The sequence below is a fragment of the Monodelphis domestica genome, chromosome 4 (genome assembly GCF_027887165.1).
Source record: "Monodelphis domestica isolate mMonDom1 chromosome 4, mMonDom1.pri, whole genome shotgun sequence".
Lineage (NCBI taxonomy): Eukaryota > Metazoa > Chordata > Mammalia > Didelphimorphia > Didelphidae > Monodelphis > Monodelphis domestica.
The window spans coordinates 262,219,450-262,243,662 of NC_077230.1; the positions used below are offsets into that span (position 1 = coordinate 262,219,450).

The 24,213-nt window shown below is 35.3% G+C and overlaps 1 long non-coding RNA gene across 1 annotated transcript in view; it reads right to left on the reverse strand.

Annotated features, from left to right (window-relative positions):
* Positions 1-210: 210 nt before the first annotated feature.
* LOC103100113 (uncharacterized) overlaps positions 211-24,213 on the reverse strand; it is a 103,928-nt gene continuing 79,925 nt past the window's right edge. The window contains exon 3 of the long non-coding RNA XR_467970.3: positions 211-985. This is a non-coding gene — a long non-coding RNA (uncharacterized LOC103100113). The remainder of the gene's footprint in view (positions 986-24,213) is intronic.

A 24,213-nucleotide genomic window follows, 5' to 3' on the forward strand; every position in this document is an offset into this window, starting at 1 on the left:
TCCCTTTACTTCCAGCCCAGGTGAAATAGGGAGGGAAAAACATGAAGAAAAGGGAAATCAAGGGAAGAGAAAAACAAGATGTAATAGAAGGGTAAGAAAAGAAAGAAGGGAAAGAATAGGGAAGGAAGGAAGGGAAAATGAGGATAACTTCCTCTATCTTAGCTAAACTTTTCCAAAATGTAATGGAAAAAGACAATATTTTAGATAGCCATATCTTTTTTAGTTTAGAGTGCCAACAAAAACATCTGGAATTGACAACTAAGGTGAGACTCCATCATTCACTAAAGAAAGTACTAAAATGAAGCAGCCTGAACATATCTTATTTCCAATTGAATTTGTTATCATTTAGTTCAAAGATGTAAAATCATAATGGCTCTTTCTAAATGTTGGACTAAATAATTAATAATATCCCAAATCAGTTTACCAGATCCCTGGTTGATTTATAGTCTTATTACTTGTGAACAACTCCTAAAATGAAATTTTGCATTTCTTAATATCAAGATTTACTAATGACATGAATGCCTCTAATTTTCTCCTTTGGTGAATGTTGAATTCATTTATTTCCTTATTTAAATACATGTCCTGTTTTTATTTGCATAGAGAAAAACATAAAACTCTTGTCCTTAATTTCAAGGTCTCCTACATTATTCTCCTTGGACAATGCAATTATCTTCTTTATTTCCTGTTTGTTCTTCTATGTGGTTCAAATCCTTCAAACTTCTCTTTTGGTTTGCTTCCATAGGGTTTACTTCTACATTCTTCTCTATTCCCATTTTATTTGTAAATGATCCTTTCTTCTTGAAAATTAGAAAGAAAAAAAAAACTATTGGTGAAAAAATAGCATATAAATCCAAATCATGAGATCTTAAAGCCAGAAAGGACTCCAAGGTCTTCTAGTTGAGTTTTCTGCCCAAAGATGAATTCCCTTTTCAGCTGATGGGTGGATGGAATTACTCAGTTGATCTTTGAGAGATCAAGGAAAGGACTGGAGAAGGGAAAATATAAAAATTTTAATCAATCAACATTTATTAAAGATCAATTTTGTGCTATGCAATCTGATAGGTATCAGGGGAACAAATACATTGAATGAAATAAGGACAACTAGAAATTGTAATCAATGAGATTATATATATGTGGCCATGAACATCTGAAAAGGAAGTAGTAATCACACAGAGACAGCACATCAAATCACTGAACATACCAGTATAACTTCATTTCCTTCTTTTACAGAATTCTCAGATTGCTAGTCTAGGATCTCAAGGAGTAGAAATACTTCCTTACTCTCCTCTAATCTAACTACAGGATACATAATTTTATATAAGTCACTGGTTGTAAATATACAAAAAAGGGTAGTTGGAAACATATGCTTCCATTTCATTTTAAAACTCATTCCATTTTTGAGAAGTAAAGCCAAATATGTTAACACAGCCCAGACGGTCCAAAATTACAGACCAATTCTGAGTAACCTGAAATAATTGGGGCTAGGTCTGTTTTGTAGGAAATCTGACTAAAGAAGATGACACCTTTTGCAACTTCATCAATATAATATTAGCTGACCCTATCCACTTTCCAATATATCAATCACAAGTATAACAAATGACGATAAAACAGGATTTGGCAGAATTCCTTCGTATTAAGGGGGCTAAAAACATTGCTTCGTTATTCACTCTAATTGCTTCTGTCTACCTGGCCCACCTCTTCTCTCTTAAAGAAGGAGTCTAGCCAGACCAGCCTACATTGGTAGTTGTGGTAGTTTATCAAACTTCTCTGATTTGGGGCACCTGTGTTTGCTTTCTTGAAGCTGTTTCTGCCATAAATATGATACACTAACCTGACCATTTGAAGAAAATGTGAGAAACATCCATCCTCTGGTATGACTACAGAATATTGCCTCATCAATTTAGTGTCCTTTGGAAGTGAGGGTTACCAACAGGGGAAAAGTACTTATTACTAAAAAAAAAAAAAAATCAACCCTCCTCCCACATTTTTACATACATTACAATCTTCCAGAATTAAAAAAAAATTTTTTTTGAGCTTAGTTGAGTTGAGTCTCAATAAAAATGAAAGAACTTGAGATCGATAAAGACTTAGTTCCCTCTTGCAACCTGGAACAGTCCACCCAATTCATACCATCTGTAGATTCTGGCAAAGCCTGGGTTTGCTTCTCCACATTATTCCTTGTTCTTTGCCCAAGAAGTCCTTGTAGACTTTGTCATTGCTGATCCACTGCTGCCCTCTCCAGGCAAGAAATGCCAACCACTCGAACTATGAATTTTTAAAAAGTAATTCTTGCCCTCAAAGAGTTTGCTATCTACCATGGGAGATGATATTTACATGTATAAGTACAAACAAAATATATGTAATATATTACATAAGAGAATTTTAAAGTAAAAGACTAACAGCTAAGGGATCAGGAAAGGTCTCAAGCAGAAGGGCAGTCAGTATAAAAGCATGTAGATGGAGGATGGAATATTGTATATGAGCAAAATATTGTACATGAGCAAAGGTAACAAGGCCAGTTCAGCTATACTACAGAGGGCATGAAAGAGTGATTATATCAAATGAGATATTTGTAAAATCATTATCACAGTGCCTGGCACAAAGCAGCAGCTCTATAAATGTTGTTATTGTCCATTCTATTTTGAACATCCTGATGGGAGAGATTATGCCTCTTTTTGTATCCCAACTGCTTGGCACAGTGCCTAACATGTGGTAGGTGCTTGATAAATGTTTGTTGACTGACTGATCTTGGAACTAAAAGGGAAACACTAGACTTTACTGAGTTGGGCCTCATATGGATAGATCTGTCCTTTAGTATCACACAGCAGCTTTGTGCAGGACAGATGGAAGAGGGGAGAGATTTGAGGGAACAGGGCCAATTTTGTGTATTCCTACCCCTAAATCCAACAAATCCATAAACCCACAAAAGAGTTCATAAATAGCTGACTCTCCCCACAGTTTCCCTAGCATCTGGGTCAAGAATAGAAGGAGAAATAAGAAGGGGAGAAGGGAAGGAAAGAGGATGACTCTATAGTTCTATATACTTCTCAGTTTAAAAAATAAAACATTTTGATCTAAACTAGACCTTCAGTTCAGACTACCTTTTCCTCCTCACTTTGGTGCTGTTTAATAATAGAAAGTAAAACTTTCTCGAGAAGCCAGATTTACCCAGAACAGGTCCAATTTTGAGCTGTGATGAACTAATGTGGACTTTGGCTGACCTGCTCCCAAACTTTCAGAGAATTCACACTTAGATCCCTCAAAGTTAAAAATGTTTTAAAGAACATGGTCAAAGTTTCTTTTTACAAGTCAGTGGTTTTTTTTTTCCTTTGCCTGAGATCAAGATTAAATTGAAAGCCAGTAAATATATTTATAAAATCTTCACACACATACACAAAAAGCTGATATGTGCAGAGTTCAACTCCCTCCGCTAGTACATTATGCACAAAAGACAGGACTCTTGAATTATGCTCCCTTTTTCAGCCATAAACTCTTAGTTTTCAATTTGGGGCACAATTAGGAATGTTATAAAAGATTTTTATGATCTTTTCCCCAGTCTGAGAGCCAATTATGATGCTATTTGTATATGCAGCAAATTATTCAAGTATTAGTCATTTCCCTTGTTATTTGCTTCTTGCTTAAATGGTCTTACAATAAATTATGGCAACATTTGCCATTGCAGTATTTACTTTCATTTTCTGTAATGCAGCTACAAGTCATAAACAATGAGTTGCAACAATGGGTAGAGATATGAGTGTTGGGGCATTAATCATATCAAAGCTAGCTCAGGGATGAGTGAGTGATCTATGGGCCTGGAGTGAAACTCATTTAAGGGAGAATTGACAATGTTGACAAATCAGACAAAGGTTGACTGAAAGTAGATCTTTAAATGCACAACTATGCAGTCTGTACTTTATCCTATAGAGACTGGGGAACCATTGTCATGTTCACTAATATTCTGTACTGTTCAGGTCCAAGAAAAGAGAAATTTAGAACAGAGAGAACAAAAGGACCCCATTTCAATAACTATGGTCCAACAACCCTGCTCTAGAGAAAGGGGTATGAGAATGAAAAGGAGGCACATTTAAAGGAAAAATAGGATGCGGTAATTAATCATCAGGTCATGGGATTTGGAACTGGAATGGATTTGATCAGTCATCTTGTTAGCAGTCCGGTATAGTGGGTAGAGTACTGAACTTAAGTTCAAAAAATGTAGGTTCAAATTGTATCTCGGATACTTGCTGGCTGGGAGATGAATGGGAAGTGACTTCACTTTTCTGTGATTCAGTATTCTCCTCTGTAAATATAAGAAGGTTAGGCTATATCATTCTAAGTTCTCTTCCATTCTTGAATATATGATCTCATGATTCTAAATGCTATTCTCATTTCTCAAACGAGGCAATGAAATTGTCAAGTCAAAAATGTGATAATTTTGATATCACCTTCAATGCTTATAGGTTGTCAGAGATATTCTACTATTCCATTCCTTTATACATTAATTTGTTATTTCCCTTCTGTTTTAATCTATAAATATTCTGGGGTCTTTCTGGGTTAGCAAGACCATGCACTTCCCCCCCCCCAGAAATTCATTTTCCTGTTTTGTAAGTCAATAATGCTTATTGATAGCCAAAATGGCAGAGTAGCAGAAGACAGATTAACCCAGCTCTTTTAATACACCTCCTCCACAATGATCTGGAATAATGTGCTAGATCATGTCCTCATTGGGAAATCCAAGAAAAATATCAAGAGGCATTTTTTCCTGCACAGTTTGGCATACAGATACAGACAGAGCTACTTACAGGCACAGGGATCTAGATCTGGCCAAGGGGGCACTATACAAATCGCTCCAGGACATAGGAACTCAATGAGGGCCAAGGTTGTGCACAAGAGTGACAAGACATCCAGGGGAGACCCTGACTTTGTTCCAGATGTGAGAACAGGTGCTAACTGGTAACTCTGTCCTTCACTACCCAGTCCTGTGTCACAGATCTAGAATTGTCTTAAAAAATGGGCCTGTACCTAGGATGGCTTTACAGGGTTTACTAAGTCTTTAGGCTGGCTACAGAGCAAGAAACACAACAATACTTATATGGTTGTGATCATAGGAGCAGAACAGTCTCAATTCCAGACCTTAGCACAGTTTGAAGTCTTCAGGGGAATAACCAGAGCAAGAATCTCAGACAAAAGGGGAGCCTTCAATTTTCTTGTTCTGAACCCACATCACTTTTCAGCTCAGTGATAATGACCGAGTCATCCAGCAGTCTATTGGAACTTCCAAACAAAGAGAAGTGAATAGGACTATTAGCCAGACCCTAACCTAGGTCAGAACCTTGCAGAGCTCACACCAGGAAGGCAGTGATCAGACTTTGCCCCAGATCCCACCACTGTGAGAGCCCTGAATAAGGCCCCAGACTGAGAGGTCCCTGAAATCACACAACACTTGACACCTCAAGAAAGCAGCAGAAGGACTTAAGAGAACAAAAAAGCTCAGCACAGACATTCTCTCAAATGTGCAGAGCCCAGACCTAGCATAATGCTCATTATCTTTGGTCTTGTTTTACAAACAGGCTTCTTTGAAACTCAGTGGGCTCTTGGATGACATACCTCCTTTCTTGGCAATAAGATCAAGTGTTAGCCCGCTGAAGCAGTTTTTGAGTTAGCTAGGATTCCTCATTTTGATGATTTTTGCATTGGCTAAAAAATGGTGATATGCTCGTTTTGTCCACTTTCCATTTTTGAACTTAGTCAGGACATAGTTATTAAAATTCTGTGAACATAATAGATAGTTCTAAAATTTTATTTTCTTCTAATTTCATATTGAATTTTACCTTTCTTCCAACTATTTGATGATCTGATCGTATACAGAGAGCTCATTCTTAAATGCTGCTATATGTGTGGCTATTTATTTCCTATATTTTTTATTTTTTTCCTGATATTCAGTGCTTCGGACTGCAGTGCATTTTGACTCTCTTCCTTATGAAGTTATTCTGGGAAAGAACTGTGGGACTGAGAACACAGAAGAAAAACATTTCCTTGATCACATGGTTTGATGGGGATATTATTGGGGATGTAGACCTTAAGTGATCGCTCTATTCCAAATATTAATAATATGGAAATAGGTCTTGATCAATGATACATGTAAAACCGAGTTGAATTGCTCTTTGGCTATGGGAGGGGTGTGGGAGGAGGGGAGGGAAAGAACATAAACCATGTAATCATGGGAAAAATATTCTAAATTAATTAACTTAATTAATTTTCAAAAAGAAGTTATTCTGGGGGGAAGCTAGTTGGCTCAGTAGATTGAGAGCCAGACCCAGAGTTGAGAGGTCCTGGGTTTAAATCAAGCCTCAGTACTTCCTAGGTGTGCAACCCTGGGCAAGTCACTTACCCCTATTGCCCAGCCCTTACTGCTCTTTTGCCTTAAAACCAATACATAGTATTGATTCTGGGACAGAAGGTAAGGGTTTTAAAAAAAGCTATTCTGGCTACATGTTATTGTATATTCTATCAGATACAAATTAATGACTTGGTTTGTGTTCTCCTTAACTGATTTTTATTTATTAGAGGAGAAATTATTGGTCAGGGACAAAAATGTAAAATACAAAAAAAGCATCAATGAAACTTGAAAGAAAATATTAATTCTGTAGAGCTGGAGAGTTTCTATATATTTTAGAAATCTGTTTCTTTTTTTTTCATACTATATCTTCCAATGTATCTTTTTGTCATCCTGTCTAATTTCAACCTTCACATTGAATGTAATCTCCTTGGAAGTAATAATCACTTTTTTAAAAATTTATGACCCCACTACATTGACTAGTGACTGGCACACAGTAAGTGCTTAATTAATTATTGAGACATAGTTTGCCTTAATTTGGATGATCTTATTAAGTTTTGCATAGGATTTCTCTTCTTGATCTTCTGTAGGAAATGTGGACCTATAAACTATGCTTCCATGTAAAAAGTGTATCTGTCTGTTGCTATGTAGTTTATGTATGGCGACGTGGATCTGTCTAGATGTCTCTCACAGGCAGGTGTGACTATATATCACTAGAGTCTCTTCCAATTACCCTTCTGCAAGGAAGATTTTCATTCCTGCCAGAAGGTTATAGGAAGCCAGTAGCAGAAAGCTAGCCAGTTTGCTTTCTTCAGAGGGGATACAGAACTAGAATTATATGTATCTGTGCCCCTAAAAATTGTTAGTCTGGGGAGAAATAAGCATTTCTGCTTGCTCTCATTTAATGGGAAAGGAGTGCTCCAAAAACAATAGAAAGACTTGACTCCTTTTTCACCAAATATCAGTTGCACAAAGATATAGAATGAATAGCCAAAACCCACAACTAAGCTTATAACACAGAAACATTAGATTATGAAAGGTTTATAGATGAGAAGGTATCAGAAAATTCACCAAGTTCTACAAGTAGGAGCAAGGTATCTCAACCCAAGAGAGATAGTCCTATATCTCAACCAAAGGGACACATCCCCAATTTTCTATGATGTTAAGTGAGAAATAGAACCATGATTGAGTCACTGGGTCCTCTACAGGCCAACTTATTCCCAGAGCATCTCTCTCCCTTAAGAGATGTCTCCCTGAAGAGAATCAGTAATTGAATGTTTCTTTTTTAAAGGTTGAAGCCAGAAACTCAAGGATTTGTCCTCTAGCAACATCTCAACAGCTTGGTCTCTCTCACTGACAGAGCATTAATTAATTATTCTCTACCAGTAAAGAGATTCTTATACAACCTAATGTCCTTGCCATGGTATTACACAAAGCATTTACTGAAAGACGAACAAATATCATGTGAAACTATGTTATTTGTTTTCTTTAGGCACTTTTTACAAGTTCCTCTGAAGAGAATCTTTTCAGTTATAATTAATTTATGCCCGATTTTAATAATGTTGAGACTATCAACATGGAGAAGGCTGAAATTACTAGTTATTGAACAAAATGAACAACCATTATATAAAATATACATAATATAGATGATATATATAGATATATATAGACAGTCTGAGAACTATGTGGTCCTCTTTTCTACCACCATCCCTGAAGAAGCTTGTAGAATAACTCATAAAGTCTAATGGCACAAAACTGAGATTGTTAATACTTCACATGATATGATTGGATCTAAAAATATCTATACAAATAGAATGAAACTACCTAAATAAAATTTAATTGGGATCGAAAATATAAATTTAGAGCTGGGAGAGACCTCAGAGGATGAATTATGAAGTCTTGTGATTGGGTCCAAATATACTTTGGAATACCTGCTAGAATGTAAGTTTTATGAGGCTGTGGTTTTTCTAAACTTTATAGCTTCCAAAAAACAAAGGCATTCTTTCTAAAATAAGGAAGGTGATAACTCAATTACTGAAATTCTCCCTTGATAAGCATAAGCTGCTTCTGGAAACACATTTCATGAAAGACGTTGAAACTTTCCATCCCTCAGTCTCCTGAAATCCCATGACCTACTACATTTCACCTCAGCAACACATACAGAATCTCTACCATTATGAATTTCCTTAAAAATAAATTCTTATATTCTCCATATGACCATTATATCATATCACTTCTTCCATTTCTATGCTTCATATATGAGAAACCTGTTCTTGACTCTCAATCTGACCTCCATACTCTCCATTCTGCAATAATTTCTCAGGTCATTACTCCTGACCTCACTTTCCCTCTTTCTCAAGATTTACTCTATAATTAACCAATTCAGCTCTATATAGTTTTCTACTATGAAATCCCTCATTCCCTGGCTTTATTGCTGCTAATCCCTTTCTAAACTTCAGTCCAGAATTACTCTCATATTCTTTTCCCTCTGATATTCCTACTCAAATTCTGGTGAATAGAGCTAAAGGAAGACATTCTCTCATTGACTGCCACACTATTGATTCATGTTACCCAACTTCAATTGAACTCTTTTATTCCTTCCTTTGTCATTCCTTATGTCACCCATCATTGCCTATGTAACAATATTATTCTCCACTCCTTATCTTCCACATATCCAATAAGTTGTCAAATTTTCCATTTCCACTTCCACAACAACATTTCTTGCCTCAGAATGTTTCTTCCACTCACACAGCTACTATCCTCAGCTCTCAAAAAGATTACTGATTCCTATTAACTGATTCCACTTCAGTCCATTTTACACATAACTGCCAATGTTATATTCCTTATCTGACTATGACCTTCCTCTTTTGAATCAACTCCACTGGCTTCTTATTGCCTTTAGGATAAAATGTTTCTCTTCTTTTTAAGTTTTTTTTTTTTAAATCCTTCACAAACTGGCTCGAATCTAGCTTTCTACCTCATTAGATATTACTATTCTATCCATATTGACATCCCATCCAATTTATCTACCCCACTTTTCATCTACCTGCCTTTCCACTGGGTATCCCCATGCCTGGCACAAGGTTTCTCTTCATCTCCATCACAAAATACCTCTCTTCCTTTAATATACAGCATAAACATCATCTTCTATAGGAGGACTTTCCTGATCTCCATTCTACCAACTGATAGTTTAATTACTTTATTTGTTTTTATTATCAAATCCAGTTCCAGACACTTTGTAGGTAAGTGACCCTGGACAAGTCACAACTACTTTGTGCCTCAATTTCCCCATCTAAAATTGGAATAAAAATTGCACCTACATTAAAGGATTGTCATGGGGATAAAATGACCTAAGAAGCAAATATTTGTAGATATTTAAAAATTTTAAAGAGGCATATAAATGTCAAATATTTCAAAGTAAAGAAATTTTTACTAAAAATGTGAGCTGTCCTCTGAAGTCCCTCTAGCTTTACAATTCCATGACTACATTCAACAATTTCTGTTGTAATAGTAAAATAATGCCAAATACTTTAGGACAACAGCTATAGAGAGATATATGGTAAGATTACCATTTTTACTATTGTTAAATATTGTATCATTATCATTATAATTTTAAAAAAATATAAAAATGAACACATAAGAAGAGAGGTTATCTATGTTTCTCTTCCCTCTACTATCTCCTGATTAAGCTTTGAAATTCCCTAAATGTATCTGATTCTTTGGCAAGGTATAAATTCCTTCAGCCTCCCCACTGATGAGGTTCTGACGGTAGTATTAATGATGTCTCTCTGAGCTTTACCTTGCTTGAATACTCATTGCCCTGCAAATACCACAGTGATGATGATGAATGATTGAAAATTCATGATTCATGTTTAGTTCACATATCTAAGCTATACCCTTGAGTTTGGCCTTTGTAAAGGATTAATATGGTGATTGGATTCCAAAGTCTGGAAAGCTGAAGAGAAAGAGATTGGGCAAAGAAGATCACAGACTTGGAGAATGAAGAAACCCTAGCAGTCATCTCAGCCACTTCCTCAATTTTATAGGAGAAAGGGACTTCATACAGAAACATAATCAATTAGTCTTGAAAAGGAATTTCCTAACTCTGTGACCCTCACAGAAAAACCCAAAGGCTCACCTCGAGCTAAGGAAGGGCAGGATAAGAAGACAGAGATTCTTGATCAACTGAAGGATTTTGTTGACCAAACCTCAGTACAGCAAATGTATAATCATAATGATGTTCAAGTTAACTGAGAGAGAGGAAGTAATTACATCTATTCAAGTCAAATGAATGGGCATTTATTAAGCACTAACATTTTGCCAGTTAAGTCCTGTGCCAAGTGTTTTGAATTAAGAGGCAAAAAAAGAAAACTTGATCTCAAGGAGCTCACAAGTCCAATGAAGGAGACAACATGTAAACAATATATATGAGTGTATACACATGTGTGTGGTTATATATATATATGTATATATATGAAAAAAGTAAGACCATCTCATAAAAAAGGAAGGTAGGACTTGAAGTAAGTAAAGAAGCCAGGGAAGCCTGGAGATTAAAATAAGATCAAAGAATTCTAGATATGAGGGACAGTCTTTGAAATACTTGGAGATTGAATCTCTTATAAGAGAAACAGCAAGAAGACCATAGGATACATTTAGCAAAGCAAACTGTAGGAAAATTAGGAAGGTAAAAAGGAGAAAAGTTATGAAGAACTCTAAAAGTCAGAGGATTTTATTTTTAATCATGGAGGCAAAAGGGGACTATTGGGGTTTACTGAAATGGGAACAAAAGGGGAGATGGGGTTTTGGGGGAGGAAAGAATGGTCAGACATGAGCTTTAGGATAGTCAATTTGACAGCTGCATGGAAGATTGCTTAATTTTTAAAAAATTACTCATGATACTTATACAACAAAACTTACAACTTTTTACTTCTTTAAAAATTAATATCCATTAAATCCCCTTTGTACTTTTACTTGTTTATTACAATATGACATTCAGTGGAAATATTTTGACCTATATTATTTCATTTTTTTGTCATGAAGTCACATTTTTTATCATACTGAATATGAAGTATACCTTTGGTGAATAGTTCATATGTGAAAGAATAGCTTTGATTATAGCACCACACAGTTTTGTTGGGATTTTAATCAAACAAGTTCCTAGTATGTTTATCTCAGACAGTGTTATCTTTTCCAAGGCTCCAGTAATCCAGGCTTTGAACTGTCTTGTTCATAATCAGTATTGTTTTTTCATAGCTACTGTTAGCAAATTTTAAAAAACTCTTCTTCCTCCAGTTTCAAGAAACTGATGCTATACTGTGTTGGAATCACTAAATCCCTCCAACTTCCAGGTCCTTCTGAAGGTCTTTACTTGTTTTCAATGGATTAATTAGACTTTCATAGTAATAGTTTCCTGTTTGGGGGATTTTTTTGGTTAACTGCCCTTTATATTAAACTTTGGTGCAACTGATTCTGTTTCATCAAATGGTCCTTGAAATGCTAAAACTCTCAGACCCACTATCCAGCAGGATATCTCTAACAGTTATTAAAGTGTACTTTTTAAAATTAAAACCTTTGTACATTCCCTTGGCACAATTTCCATTCTTTAAAACAATTGAACCAAAAACACACGCACAAAAAAAGCAAGAAAAAACATGTGTGTTACAAAATTCAGAACTTAAAGGACAGAGAACCAACTGAATGTGGGGGAAATGGCTCAGTTCCCTTTCTTTGGTCAAGATTTCATATTGTGAACCAACCTTGTGTCAGTAGTAAAAGCATATAATGGTATCATGAAGGACACATAATGAAGCAGTACCAAAATTATTGCTTATCCCAACTAATTTATTCAATATTCTCCTGGATTAGTCCAATGAGAAATGAAGCATGGACATAATAGGAAGAAGCAACATTTCCCTTCATTGCTAATGTTAATCACATGGAATGTGTAAGTCAAGTTTATAGCAAGTAGAAAATACACAAGCCCCTCCTCAGTACCTTGGTCGAAACTTTCCACCAATGTTTCTGGGGATCATACTTTTTGTAGAGAAGTCCAACATAGGACCATATAGTACATATAGTACTATAACTGAAGAGGATTATATAGGTTCCAGTAGGAAGAATTGTTTGACTCTTTTTAATTTACTTGGTAGAGTGTCTGAAACATAGGAAGCACTTTAAAAATGCCTGTTGGCTGTTAACTGACTGAACTTATACAATAAACTCTGTGGGAAAACCTGCCCATGGCAATGCCATTGTAGGTCTAAAGCAGAGGTCATCAAACCAATGGCCAAGATACAAATCTGACCTGCTGTCTGCTTTTGTATGGCCAGTAAACTAAGAATAGCTTATGCTAAGAATAGCAGGAAGGTTGGATTTGACCACTGCAAACCTAAATCTAGAAGAACTACAAAGTGGGGAAACATGAAAAGATGAAAGAGATGAAAACAGAGAAGGGAGGAGGAGGGGAGCTAGAGAAGAAAAACTGAATGTTCAAGACAACTGACATTTTCCTGATGGAACACAAAAAGTTAAAAGATTTGGTGGTGTAAGTAGATAGAAAAAAAGATGAGGATTACATGATATAATAATGGATCAAGAAAGATCATCTTCTTTAAAGAAAAAGTTAAAATATTTTACTCAAGCCCAGAAAAAAGGCAGCTCAGAATATATGATAGTAACCTATCACTTAGTGATAGATACATCGATAGATCGATAGAGAGATGATAGATGATAGTAAGATATCAGCTATTAGACTAATATTTGGAGGACATAAGGCTAAATAAATGTCAAGTAACATGACAGAAAAAATTCCTATCAATCAACAAGCCTTTCTTAAATATCGACCAAATATCAGGTACTGTATGAGTTGTTAATGATAAAAAAAAACAATAAATAAAATAATTCCTACTGACAAACAGTTTACATACTAATGGAAAAGTCAACAGGAATCCATATATAAGGTGAAATCAGTGTCCCAGCTGCAACATGAAGAGGGAAAAAAAAGATCCTAGGAGGTGGATGTGAGGAGAAAGACACTGAAACCACTGGAAACAGCAAATGAAAAAGGCACAAAGACTATATATATATATGGAGTGCCATAAGAGGGCAATGGTAAGTCAAGGCGAGGTTGTAAAAGGTTTTAAAAACTAAACAAAGGAATTCATCTTTATCAGATGTCAACTTGACGGTATAGTTGTAGATTTTTTAAAAACTGCAATTGGCAATAATACATATTTTGTGTCTTTGAGATCATTATATTTTCTCTCCTAATAGGTAAGAGAGAATAAGTTTTATTTTCTTCACACCCTTACTTTCTCAGTTTTTTCTAGGAAAAAGGGGTTAAGTGACTTGCCTGGGACTACACAGATAGGAAGTGTTTGAGGCCAGGTGCTTGATTCCAGACCTGGCACTCTCTCCACTGTGTCACCTAGATGCCTCAGTTTTATTCTTTAGTAAGATCAGAATCATTCTTATTCAAAAGACTATAACTTCCATTGACCACTCTGATATTTCTCTCCCTAAAGCTCACGAACTCTGCCTTGACCTGCCAGGCATGGTAGGCAAGACTGTGTTAAATATTTTGTGGGGGGGCTTTTACCTAAAATTTGGCATCACGATCTTGGGCTTAAAGTCTAAAATTCTGAGAGGATTCATGCTACAGGATGCCCAGGTTAAGGTTAATGGACCTCTGCAGCTTTGTGTCTAAGAAAGGGTGATCCAGCCTTTTAGTTTCTGGATAAGACTGATAAGATGCCATGTTTAGAAAACAAAATGGATTCCATCTGGGAACAATCAATGAAGTGTTTGTTTTAATGATAGAGGAGATAGAAGATTCAAGCTTATCTCCAGAATTAATCAACAAAAATGTAACTGACCTTCTGCTTTACAAGATAAAGCAAAAACATTTAACAAGCAAGCAGTCCTACTTTCCAGGAGGATGAGAAAACACAGATCTTAATCTTACTTGTTCAAAAGTGGAGAAGGGAAAGAGGAACTAGGATCAATTTTATGTCAGGTGAAAGGAGTCATTTGGTAACAATAGGCTATAACTTGTATAGCACTTTTTGGTTTGCAAAGTACTTTACATGTGTTCTCATTTGATTCGTATAACAACTCTATGAGGGATGTGCTGTTGCTATTCCCATTTTACAGATTACAGATGAGGGAATTGGACTTTGAGGGTGTCACTTGCCCAAAAAGTGTTTGAAGGAAGATTGAAACTGAGTTCTTCTTGACTCTAAATCAAGTTCTCTATCCATTAGTCACTTGGGTGCTACAATTAAAAGATGGTTTTGTTATTCTTGTTGCTTTATTTTTTTTGGTTACTTTTTTTTTTTGGGCAGAGGGTGAGATAAGAAAAGACACAAGGGAAAGTTAAAATTAAAAAGCACTCTCATTCCATTAATTCTGGCTTTGGGAAAGGGATAAGGAAAAAGGATAGGGCAAAAATAGGGGAATTTTAATTTTTTGCTTTTTGAAATCTTATTTATCATTTCTTTGCTATCAAATTAAAATGCATCTGCTACTTTTTGTAGCATCAAAGGACTGGAAACCAAAATAAAAGTCCATCAATTAAAAATGGCTAAACAAATTATTGTACATGGATGCAAACTAATATTATTCTCCCTTTAAAAGGACGAATATGATTCAGAGAAGAGTGGGAATACCTATATGGACAAAGTCAGGCAAACAGAATAATGAAAAAATACACAAAACAATTACTCCAACAACTTAAATGGAAGGACCATAAAAAACAAAATTGAAACTCATAACTGTAATTACACTTAATAAGCTTGGATTAAAGAAATGTTATTCTTTCCTTTCTTTAGAAAAGTGGGGGATATAGGCATGAAAAATTTCTTACATTGTCTTTTTTAATTCTTTGTCATAAGGTACAACACTGGGAAGCATAAATAAGCTCAACTGAGAAATGAAAGTGATATAAAAATGAAATATATATATATGTATTCATATATAAAGAAAAAGAAATTGTAAAACAACGTAATTCAATCTACTATGATTTTCACTAATTGTGAAAATTCTCTCCACTTGATCTCATCTATTATGAAGTTGTCAGTTATTTTCAAATTTATATTAAAAATTCTAGATATCCCAATAATTATTTCAGACTCCATAGTCTCTGCTGAGAGAATTCCCTCACACACACACTGTCAAAGGATGAAATTGAGTAGAGCAGTAATCATTGGAAGACTATGATGCAAGCTTAGGGAACATTTAAGCAAAGGCTTTTTTTTTCCATTAAATTTTCAAAAGAAAGAATCTCAGCTCCCTTCATCTCTAACCTAAGCACTCACAGATTGTGGACTGGGCCAGGTATAAAAGTGGCATATCCAGAAACACAGCTAATGTTTTGCCCATTTAAGATTTCCCAATAAGCCACTATCATGAGTAGTGGCAATGATATGCACAATTAAAAAAGATTTTATTTTCCACCTGATTTATATGTGCACATGCAATTAGCAATAACAAAAAAATAATAGAATTTTTCTGTGTTCTCCTTACCAATGGTTGAATTTCTTTTACCAATTATAAATTCTTTCTGTTACTGTTTTATCAGAATTGTGCATGGTATATAATATATGTCCTTGCATTGGGGAGGAGGCTACCAGAGCAGGCAATTCAAAATTCATGGAAAAACACTGCCAGATGGAGAAAAGAGGTTTTTTGAAACTCCAGGGTTTTCTAGAATTTTCTATCCAATCTCTCTAATGAACATCGATGCAAAAATCTTAAACAGGATACTAGCAAAAAGACTCCAGCAAGTGATCAGAAGAGTCATTCACCATGATCAAGTAGGATTCATACCAGGAATGCAGGGCTGGTTCAATATTAGGAAAACCATCCACATAATTGACCATATCAACAAGCAAACCAACAAAAACCACATGATTATTTCAATAGATGCAGAAAAAGCCTTCGATAAAATATAACACCCATTCCTATTAAATACACTAGAAAGTATAGGAATAGAAGGGTCTTTCCTAAAAATAATAAATAGTATATAGCTAAAACCATCAGCTAACAACATCTGCAATGGGGATAAACTAGATGCATTCCCAATAAGATCAGGAGTGAAGCAAGGGTGCCCATTATCACCTTTAATTATTTAACATTGTACTAGAAACACTAGCAGTAGCAATCAGAGAAGAAAAAGAAACTGAAGGCATTAAAATAGGCAAGGAGGAGACCAAGTTATCACTTTTTGCAGATGATATGATGGTCTACTTAAAGAATCCTAGAGAATCAACAAAAAAGCTAAATGAAATAATCAACAACTTTAGCAAAGTTGCAGGATACAAAATAAACGGCACATAAGTCATCAGCATTCCTATACATTTCCAACACATCTCAGCAGCAAGAATTAGAAAGAGAAATCCCATTCAAAATCACCTTAGACAAAATAAAATACTTGGGAATCTATCTCCCTAAACAAACACAGGAACTATATGAACACAACTACAAAACACTCTCCACACAATTAAAACTAGACTTGAGCAATTGGAAAAACATTAACTGCTCATGGGTAGGATGAGCCAATATAATAAAAATGAACAACCTACCCAAACTTATCTATCTATTTAGTGCCATACCCATTGAACTTCCAATTTTTTTTCTGAATTAGAAAAAAATCATAACAAAGTTCATTTGGAAGGACAAAGGATCAAGGATATACAGGGAAATAATGAAAAATAATACAAAGGAAGGTGGCCTTGCAGTCCCAGATCTCAAACTATACTATAAAATAGTGGTCATCAAAACAATTTGGTACTGGCTAAGAGACAGAAAGGAGGATCAGTGGAATAGACTTGGGTTAAGTGACTTCAGCAAGACCGTCTATGACAAAACCAAAGACCCCAGTTTTGGGGGCAAAAATCCACTATTTGGCAAAAACTTCTGGGAAAACTGGAAGACAGGGTAGGAGAGATTAGGTCTGGATCAACACCTCACACCCTACACCAAGATAAACTCAGAATTGATGAATGACCTGAACATAAAGAAGGAAACTATAAGTAAATTAGGTGAACACAGAATAGTATACATGTCAGACCTTTGGGAAGAGAAAGACTTTAAAACCAAGCAAGACATAGAAAGCGTCACAAAATGTAAAATAAATAATTTTCATTACATCAAATTAAAAAAGTTTTGTACAAACATGTACAATGTAATCAAAATTAGAAGGGAAGCAACAAATTGGGAAACAATCTTCATAACAAAAACCTCTGACAAAGGTCTAATTACTCATATTTATAAAGAGCTAAAGCAATTGTACAAAAAAATCAAGCCATTCTCCAATTGATAAATGGGCAAGGGACATGAATAGGCAGTTTTCAGCCAAAGAAATTAAAACTATTAATAAGCACATGAAAAAGTGCTCTAAATCTCTTATAATCAGAGAAATGCAAATCAAAACAACTCTGAGGTATCACCTCACACCTAGCAGATTGGCTAACATGACAGTGAAGGAAAGTAATGAATATTGGTGGGGATGTGGCAAAGTTGGGACATTAATGCATTGCTGGTGGAGTTGTGAATTGATCCAACCATTCTGGAGGGCAATTTGGAACTATGCCCAAAGGGCTATAAAGAAATGTCAGCCATTTGATCCAGCCATAGCACTGCTGGGTTTGTACCCCAAAGAGACAATAAGTAAAAAGACTTGTACAAGAATATTCACAGCTGTGCTCTTTGTAGTGGCAAAACACTGGAAAATGAGGGGATGCCCTTGAATTGGGGAATGGCTGAACATATTATGGCATATTTTGGTGATGGAATACTATTGTGCTAAAAGGAATAATAAATTGGAGGAATTCCATGGAGACTGGAACAACCTCCAGGAAGTGATGCAGAGTGAGAGGAGCAGAACCAGGAAAACATTGTACACAGAGACTGATACACTGTGGCACAATCAAAGGTAATAGACTTCTCCATTAGTCTCAATGCAATGTCCCTGAACAACCTGCAGGGATCAAGGAGAAAAAAAAACCACTAACCACAAGCAGAGGACAAAAGGTGGGAGTAAAAACACCAAGGAAGGACAACAGCTTGACTACAGGGGTAGAGGGGATATGATTGAGGAGAGACTCTGAATGAACACCCTACTATGGAAACTGATAGCATGGAAACGGGCTCAGGTTGAGGATGCATATGATACCCAGAGGAATTGTGCATCGCCAATGGGAGAGGTGGGGGAGGAAAAAAAGGTGATCTTTGTTCCTAATGAATAACGTTTGAAAATGACCAAATAAAATATTGTTTAAAATTTTTTTTAAAAGCTAATTTTTCAATACTTGGCAAAATTTTTTTGATAACTGTTATCTGACATTTCAAGATTCAGATTCTCTCCCTGTGTTCCTTTCCTCCAACATTCCCAAGATGGTAGATAGTCTGATAAAAGTCATGACAGTGGTGCCATATAGTATATATTTCCATATTCTTCATGCCATGAAAGAAGACATATATCACCCATACATTGTAAAATTCATGAGGAAAATGAAGTGGGAAATGGCATGCTTTAATCTATAATCAGGCTCCAACAGTTTCTTCTTTGGATGTGGAAAGCATTTTTTTAGGAACCCCTTGGGATTATCTTGGAATCTTGCATTACTTAAAATAATTTAGTTTTTCCCAGTTGATCATCTTACAATATTTCCATTACTGAATATAGTGTTCTGGTTCTGCTCCCTTCACTTTGCATCAGTTTACATAAATCTTTCCAGGCCTCTTTCTGAATTCACCCCTTTTGTCATTTCTTATGATACAATAGTATTCCATTACAATATACCACAACTTTTTCAGACATTCCCCAATTGATTAACATTCCCTCAGTTTCTAGTTCTTTGCCCCTAAAAATGAGGTGATAAAATACCTTTTACAAGTACTTTCCCCCTATTATTTCTGTTCTCTTTCAGATACAGACCCAAAAGTGGTACTGGCAGCATTAATTCTTTATGTTTCTATTAAAGTGTGGTTCTAGTTTTCTTTCTATTATTAGACATTGTTCTCATAACCTACTGGCTCACTGAAATTTCAAAAAACCTTTCTTTCCTTGACAGACTCCATGCTGGTACATCTTTCTGGAGGGAGAAAAGGAATAAAAAAATTTTAAAGCATTATACATATGCATATATATACAAACACAAATAAAAACATTTATATGTATCACATACTGTGCTAAGCAGTTTTTGCAAACACCTCATTTGATGCTAACAACAACAATGTGATGTATATTCTATTATTATCTCATTTTTTCACTTAAGGAAACTGAAACAAACAGAAATTAAGTGACCTGGAGTCATTTAGCTAAAATATTTCTGAGGTCAGATTTGAAGTCACTTATTTCTGACTTCAGGCCCAATGCTGTATTTATTGAATCACTACCTGTCTTTGGCAGTGAAGATCAAGAGGCATAATAAGTATAGGATTGTGTTAAATTCCTACTCAGGACTTTCTAGTTTGTAAAAGTCATAGCGTATTCTCTAAATCTCATTGTTAAAGGTAGATCCCATCTCTTCACAGTGCATGGAACATAGTAGGTATTCAACACATATCGACTCACGGGATTCCGTGGCTGAGAGAGTATATTTGGAACTGTGTTAACTTGAAATGGCATCAGCATTTAGATTTGACCAAAAACTCTAAAGTGAGACTAAGGAGAAGGCAGGAATGTGGACTTTTATGACCCTTGACATTTTTTCTTATATTTTATAATGATTTATTGGTATCTTTTTTTAATACCACCTTTATTCCTAAAATATTCCTCCTTCTCTCTCATGTACCCAGTGAGCCATCCATTGTAAACATATATATATATATATATATATATATATATATATATATATAATAAAAGAATGAATAAAAGTAGTTCAGTAAAACCAATACATCAACAAAGTCTGATAGTGTATGGACATAGCATTCCACGCTCATGGTCACCCATTTGTAAAAGGAAGTGAAACTGGTTTCATGTTCTTTTGCATAAAAATAACTGGTGTGTAAGGGTTAAAATAGGGGTTTTGACAAAATAAGAGAACAACTTTTAATAAATTAAATTTTAATGAGACTATATTAAAATTGTAAATTAATATTATCCCTTCAAGCCAGAGAAAAGAAAACTTCTAGCAATTCCTAAATTCTAAAATTAACAATTTAGTTTAATTAATATAGAGATATTAAAATAATTTAGCAAAATGAATATAGTAAAGGAGAAAAATATAGGGCAGAGGTAGAGAAATAAATTTCCCAATACCTAACTAGCTAGCTTATAACTATCTATAACTGTTTATAATTACTATCTAAAACTGCCTATATTTACCTATAACTAACAACCACCCCACAAAGTTCTAACCCAATCCAGCCCAACCCAATCAAAACCAAACCAATTAGTGAGTGTTTAATCCAACCACAATTAGGTCTGTCAACAAAGACCAGCTGGCCACCTTCCAAAAAGTTCAAGGAAGAGAAAAAACCCTAATAGCCCAAACCAAAAGCCCAAAACCCCAAAGGCAAAAAGACGTCTAATGGCTAAAGCCAAAAGCCCTTTCAGTAAGCTCAGGCCCACCTTTATATTTTAGCAACTAGAGGCCAACCACCAACTAATCACCAACTAATCACCAACACACTCCTAGAAACCAATTTCCTGCAATTGCCAACCCTGTCAGCAACTGACAGATCAACCAACTAACCCTCAGTCCCTTTTATAAGATCCTCCTACCTCACTTCCTATCTATTTGGTTCCTCCTTCCTGTCTCTATTGTTTCTCCTTCTTGTCTCTATGATTTCTCTTTCCTGTCTGTGAGGTCTGGTTAATCCCTACACATCTCTATGGTAAGAGGACCTCCATGTGTCTCATTAAATTAAAAAAGGAATAAAGAATTCCTTTCTAAATCTGGTTGCATGATCTTTTGCATAAACATAGCTAGTTTGAGAATTTTTTCATAGGAAAAATAAAACTTTTCCAGTTTTCTAGAATTTTCTATAATATGTAGGCTTCTTTTTTTCCCTTCTTTCCTATTTCACCATAAAAGTGTCTAGAATATACAGACTTCAGCCAAACTATGCAACAATTTAAGGTAAATCTCTTATGATGGAAGAACCCTGGAGATTGGTCTGTAATTTTCTTTCTCCATTTTTGATCTACCTGGCTTTGGAATCAGTAAAATATTTGTGTCATAAAAGGAGTTTGGTAGCATTCCCTCTTTGCTTATTATGTCAAATAGTTTGTATAGTATTGGGGTTAGCTGTTCTTTGAATGTTTGACAGAATTCACTAGTGAATCCATCAGGCCCTGGGGATTTTTTCTTAGGGAGTTCTTTGATGCCCTGTTGGATTTCTTTTTCTGATATGGGATTATTTAAGAATTCTATTTCTTTTTCTGTTAGTCTAGGCAATTTATATTTTTGTAAATATTCATCCATAGCGCCTTAGATTGGCATATTTATTGCCATAGAATTGGGCAAAGAAGTTTTTAATGATTGCCTTAATTTCTTCTTCATTGGAGGTAAGGTCCCCCTTTTCATCTATGATACTGTTAATTTGCTTTTATTCTCTCCTTTTTTAATTAGGTTGACTAGTATCTTCTCTATCTGAAAAAGTAGCTTTTAAAAAACAGAATTAGTGCTAGCTCTGTAACCTTATAAAAATCACTTACAGATTCTCATTATTCTACAAGTGACGTATGATAAGCATTACTCTTTCTGTTTTTATCTCAAAAAGGCATTTAATCACCTAATAATCAATTAAGTGTCATCTATTTAATAGGATATTATGTCAAGGTTGAGATACAATTTCAAAATTAAGAATACACTATCCTCTAATAGAGTATAAACTTCTTGGGGGCACATTTTGTCTTAATTTTGAATTTGAGAATGTTCACAAATAAGCAAATATGAGATTTCTATAAAACTAATATACAGTGATTTAAAGAGGGAAAGGCAATAAAAAGTGAAAAAGTTGAAATAGTCTTATTGAGGAAGATCCCCTCAGGCTAAGTCTTAAAGGAAGTCAAAAGTTTCAAGAAGCAGGGGTGAGGAGGGGGGGAGCATGCTAGGCTTGTAAGACACACTATACAAAGTCTTGGAAGTAGGAGATGGAATGTTTTAAATGTAGAACAAGTAAGACAATTTGGTTGGAATACATGAGAAATGTAACATATACTCAACCTAGGCAAAGAGACTAGAGTCTGATTACGGTGGGTTTTAAATGCCAAACAGAAAAGTTTACATTTTTCCCCAAATTTAATTGGAAAACATTGAATCTGTTTGAACAGAAGAATGCTTTGGTCAGAGCAATACTTTAGGAATATCAGTTTCTAAATGATATGATGGATCTATTAGGAAGAAAGAAAAAAGCTGGATACAGGACCATCAATTAAAAAGCTATTATTGAGTAGTATGAGTGAGAAATACTAAGGATATGAGATAAGATAGTTGTAGTGTAAATAGAAATAATGGATGCAAAAGGTGTTAAAGCAGCAGAATCAAAAGAAGTAAAAAGTGTTTGGCTATGACAGGTAAAAAAGACTGAAGACTTAATGATGAATTTAAGGAAAATTAATACTGAATGGTTTTCATTTTAGTATTCAGAAATAGCCTACTTCCAGGTTGTAAATACTCTCAGTCTCCCCCTCTCCCCCTCCAGGCTAATAAAACTCAGTTGGGACCATTTGTCTTTTGTTAATATCTTAAAAAGATTAAAAAATTAAAGCCCTGGGGAACAACTTTGACCTATTTTTTTAAAACCCTTACCTTCCATCTTAGAATCAATACTGGGAATTGGTTCCAAGGCAGAAGAGTGGTAAGGGCTAGGCAATGGGGGCTAAGTGACTTGCCCAGGGTCATACAATTTGGAAGTGTCTGAGGTTAGATTTGAACGCAGGACCTCCCATCTCTAGGCCTGGCTCTCAGTCCACTGAGCTACCCAGATGTCCCCAACTTTGACCTATTTTTTAAAAGTATCATGTCAGGGAAGAAAATGTGTTCTGGTCTCTTCTTTATATGGACAAAGACTTGCCCCCCCCACCTTGTGATGAAGTGATAAGGGAAGAGTCAAGATCTCCAAGTCTACCTTCTCTTTTGAAATATCCAGCAACAGGGAGTGTCAGGGGAAATCCAAAAGTCAAGCTGTCAAGCCAATCAGAAAGAGGACACAATGAAACTTTATAAGCAAAAGGCAGAATGTACTCAGTCTCTTTTTTTAGGAAGGAGGCTAGTGAGAAGGATCCATTCTTTATTAACTAGAATTGCTGGAATTGCACACCTCCATTAATAAACTATTATTTTTGGAGAAATGATCTCATCTTCCTGATTGGTTAAAATCTAAACCCTACAAACAAGAAGAAAGCAGAAGAGTAGGAGGCCCAGAACATAGCCCTAGAATACACCCACACATAGGGACAGGGCATAGATACCTACAAAAAAGACAAATAGAAAAGAGATGGAGATGATGTGGTAAAATTGAGACATTAATGCATTGCTCGTGGAGTTGTGAACTGGTCCAAACATTCTGGAGGGCAATTTGGAACTATGCCCAAAGAACTATAAGACAACACATACTCTTTGATACAATAAAAGCACTATTAGGGCTACATCCCAAATATTTTTTAAAGGGATAAAGGACCTACTTATACAAAAATATTTATAGCTGCTTTTTTTTGGTAGCAAAGAATAGGAAATTGAAGGGATATCCAACAACTGAAGAATGGCTGAACAAATTGTGGTATATAATGGTGATAGAATACTATTGTGCTATAACAAATGATTAATAGGATGATTTCAGAAAAAGCTGGAAAAACCTAGATGAACTGATGCACATTGAAATAAGCAGAACCAGGAGAACATTGTACACAACAACAACAATATTGTGGA